The sequence below is a fragment of the Seriola lalandi genome, unplaced genomic scaffold, assembly GCF_002814215.2.
Source record: "Seriola lalandi dorsalis isolate HSWRI2012SDOR001 ecotype SW California unplaced genomic scaffold, Sedor1 jcf7180002054966, whole genome shotgun sequence".
Classification (NCBI taxonomy): domain Eukaryota; kingdom Metazoa; phylum Chordata; class Actinopteri; order Carangiformes; family Carangidae; genus Seriola; species Seriola lalandi.
The window spans coordinates 1,941,995-1,946,382 of NW_019525517.1; the positions used below are offsets into that span (position 1 = coordinate 1,941,995).

General features: G+C 41.5%; 1 long non-coding RNA gene across 1 annotated transcript in view; it reads right to left on the minus strand.

Moving 5' to 3' along the window:
- LOC147817397 (uncharacterized) overlaps positions 1 to 3,877 on the minus strand; it is an 8,513-nt gene extending 4,636 nt beyond the window's left edge. Inside the window, exon 1 of the long non-coding RNA XR_015436415.1 lies at positions 3,555 to 3,877. This is a non-coding gene — a long non-coding RNA (uncharacterized LOC147817397). The remainder of the gene's footprint in view (positions 1 to 3,554) is intronic.
- Between the last annotated feature and the right edge of the window lie 511 nt (positions 3,878 to 4,388).

Below are 4,388 nucleotides of genomic sequence, written 5' to 3' on the forward strand. Positions count from 1 at the left end.
AAACCCTCGCTGCATGTTTAAACAGGGCCTGTAAGAGGAAAGCTGGGTTCAGCTGTTGATCTGGCTCACGCTGATACAGTCCCCCATGTACTACGGATGTGTGCGTCCATCTGTTGGTCACGTGACGTTAGTTTCACTGATCTGATTTTTGACAAAAGGCTGGACGCAGGACACATCTTAGCTTTCTGTTCCTGCATTTGAACAAAGAGGTGAATTAATGTTCGAATAAACATCAGAGTTTTAATATTTGACGTATTTCGGGACTTTTGGATGGGATGCAATTAAAAAAGGGATCATTCAAAACTAACACGACATCAGTTAGAATGTGAGAAGCCGTGTTCGTTCTCCAGTCATTACATCTTGCATAAATTGTCAAGTTTCAAACTTGGAAAGGCCATTCATGCAACCTCACTGCTACAATTTTGATAAACTGGGAGCAGTGATTCATCTTGTCACTAATTGGCCCTTGGTTTGCTCGCATCAATCACAGAGGACGACATGTTTACTTGTATAACCTTTGTTTCTAAACCTTTCTTCGTAAAGTTGAGTCACCATGATGCTGTTTATCCTGCTTCAAAATCATATAAGCAGCAGTCAGCTGCTGGTTATCACTGAGCTACAGGTTATAGGTTCAGTGCCTTGCTCAAGGGCCCCTAAGTTGACCCCTGGAAGTGAACTTTGCTCCAGGATTCTCATAGAACTGCTGTCCCTGCATCACGCAGGAACAAGTCTAACACTTTGTGCATTTCCACGCAGCACACACTTTATGGACCCACACTTAAAACACTCAAAAACACCCACACATTTGGCACACAATTTACCGTTGTTCTTCAAGCATCAAACGGCTCCTCAATCACTCTGCAACAGCTAATGGCAGCCAGGAGCCCACAGGCGCGTATATGCTAAGAACAATTATGCAGATGTGTGCTAAAACCACTTTGGTGGTATAATCCAACAATCAGTCCATTATAGTAATTGTCGTTAGCGAGTGGGCGATTATGGTTTCGACAGATGCTGATGAACAGGCAGAGCTCCGCTGGTTTTATGCAAATCTGGCAAGCTCCATTTTAATATGTCAGATGTAATGTTGCTGTGTTTCTGAAGTTTGAGCTGAGCTGAGGAGAGTGTGTGTGTTTGACCAACTGAGGGTTTGCAGGCAAGTGCTGGTAAAAAGAATTTGATGGAAGTGATGAACTGAATTCACTTTTTAAGGGGCTGTACACAAGTTATTGGAGTGGGTGGGTGGGTGGGGGGTCTGAAGTTTTTCAGAGACCATGGGTCTTTAATTTTCCACGCCCCAGATGTATATGTTATTTCATCCTTTTCTTGTGAAATTTACTTTACAAAACATTTGAGTAGTTGCTTTGAAACCGTTCAAAAACATGTCTACATGTTATGTATGTGTCATGACGGAGCATTTTGTCTTTTCTTTATTCTTTATCAGAACTACAGTAACGTTAAACTTATCTTATAGAGCTAACTTAAATGGAGAACAGCTGGGCTGCTCATTAAACATACCACCATTCTGACAGTTTCATACAGTCCCAGTGAATAAACAGCAGGTTACTTCATTAACACTGGATAAATAGTTGAAGAAAATGTTCTAAAGTTTTCAAATTGATAGTCACCTGAATTTTGGCTGTTTTTCTTCCCGAGGTATCACTACAGTACTTTTTGCTGGGATTTGCAGTTTTCCTGTCGTATTTGTGTATCATATTTATCAGTGCTGAGGTCATCTGACAACATTGTCCAGTTGTAATGCATCAGCTGGGAACTTATGTGTGTCATGTGAGGAGGCAACATGTCAGCTGCTCCAATAATGTTGTTAACTTAAAGAGGAAGACCAGGAATGTATCCTAAACTCAACCCCAGTCCTCCTCCTCCTCCTCCTCCTCCTCCCCCTCAGTCATGGGTTCTCCGCTGGGTAATCGCATACCAAAAACACAAGAATTTCCCCCTCTCCAGGCAGGGGCTACCCCCCCTCCCACTACAGAGTCAAACGGGCCTGAGTTCATAAGGAACAAACCGGAAAGTACTCGAGTTTTGCATTCAAAATAAAAGCATCAATCTCAGCTTGTGAGAAAATTAAAGAAAAATATGCCTAAAAATGAAACTGAAAATGTGTTTAGTGATCTGAAATAAAAATAAATCTAGAATCTCTGCAAAATTAAGGATTTTTTTTGCTGTTTTTTTTTGCTGCTCAATTAAAATATGGGAAAATGGTAAATAAATACGCTGCATAACTTTTACTAAAGTTGATAGTAAAATGATATTAAAAAAAATATCTCTGTCATTATTCAAAGCAAATATTAGAGCTGAGAGAAGGTCTATTAACTGATAGAACAATTGCTAATACATTTTCAGTCTATTGACTAAGTCGATTAATCTAATCAATTTGGGATTGTAGGAATGTATTTATTTATATTTCTAAAACTAATTTCTATTATTTTGTAGAACAAAGAATAAATCAAGAACATAATCTACACGTGAATCTATAATTCAAATAAGAATCTGAATCAGAAATAATATAGTGCAGTCTCAAATTAAAGAAAAAAATGTGAAAAATGTTTCATAGATATATCAAATTTAACATTTAAGTGACTCACTGATTGTATAAATTGGAAGTATATTTACTTCAGCTCTATAGGACAAATTTGCGTCACTATTGCGAGTCTATCCGAGACTTATTTTGACATATGTAACCGGAAGTCTAAGGTTTATTGCGGTTCACTTGACGCTACGAGTGGCAGCGGTTCTGAGAGCGGCTTTGAGAGCGGTTCCCAAACTGCTCTTAATGTGAAAAATACAGAGAAAACGCCGGGCGCATTCCTGAGACCCGGAGACATCCATGCCCGACCGTGACAGACAGAGCTTGTGTGTGTGTGTGTGTGTGTGTGTGTATTTGCGGGCGTGTGCGCGCGCGTGTGTGTCCATGCGCGCGCGCAAACCATGCGTCTCTGCGGGGGTGGAGAGTTGGAGACCACACACTTTGCGCATTGCCCCCCCCTCCCCTCCCCACATACACACACACACACACACACACACACACACGGGACCAAGCGGCACACTTGGCACTCAAAGTAGCGAAACATTTAAGTTGGGAAAAAGAAAAACACAAGTGATTGTTCAACAGCGCTGCAGATGTGGCTTTGGGCTGAAAAACGACAGTTTGGTGCGTGAAAATCCCCTTTTTAACCAAGTGCAGAGAGTGAAATGTGCTCCCTGGAGAAGCCCCGCATGGCCAAAGCAAAGCATAACCGAGATGATGAGGTGGACTTTGGCCAAACTGAGCGGTCAGTAACGGCACTAGTGTTGAATAAAAACAACAATACTAAATTGTTTTCACGTTTTTAAGCCCGATCACACGCCGCGTTGCGCAATCTGCATGGACAGGCTGTGATCGGCGGAATGGTGCCGACGAACGAGAAAAAGTCTGTTAAACTTCCCTTTCTCCAACACACGCAACAACAACAACAACGACGCATCGAGTCTGGAGAAAAGTTGTTACATCTTCCCGGGAGATAAAGTCCCGCATGAAAACTGGCTCCACTTACCGTGGCTGCGTCTGCTGGCCGCATGTCCCCATGAGAGTGTTGTGTGTGCGTGTGTGTGCAGAAGACGCATACCGATACTAGAGGTCGGAAGCGCAGCGCGACACGTCAACGCGTGTTGCCTCCATATCATAAGGGGGATTCTTCAGCTGCTGCCTGGCTCTGTGGTGCACAAACTGGGGTCCGGGGACCTCGGGGGGGCCCCGATGTAGTGAAACTGGGAGTAGTTTAGGGAGCAACAAGCTACAAGTGGCTGTTTAAAGCGGCGGAAAAGAGCTCAGAGACAATGGTGCATAAAATCAATGTCAGTCCACTGAAGTATTAAGAGAGAGAAATGCCTTCATTCTATAGGTTATTATTTCAGTCAGATGTGATAAATGACAGGCAAGATGTGATCAAAAAATAAGACTACTGTTAGTTTTTTGTGTGATAAAATACTGATAAAATTTCATAAAATTATTTTTTGAAAATATTATTTTGCTTCTCTTGTTGGGTGCTGCATTTCTGATTGCTGCGTACTAACTTCTATTTTTATTGGCTATTTTACAGCAGCTCAGCCAGTTACAAATAATCAGTGAAACCATGCGTTTTCACCCTTGTTTCAAAATGCATGCGCATGACCAATCGCTCATTTGTTTTATAGAGAAATACTAAATATTGAATTTGAAAAATCTTAAACAAGGTTCTGAATGGTGGTTTGTGTTGTGATATGCTTATGATGGTTTAATGCTGAATCTATCTGTTTATAAAACTGACTGCATCACCACTGACTGCAGCTACAGCTGTTATAAGCAAGATTCAATGCTACTGCCCATTATAGAAATATGCTTATGATAC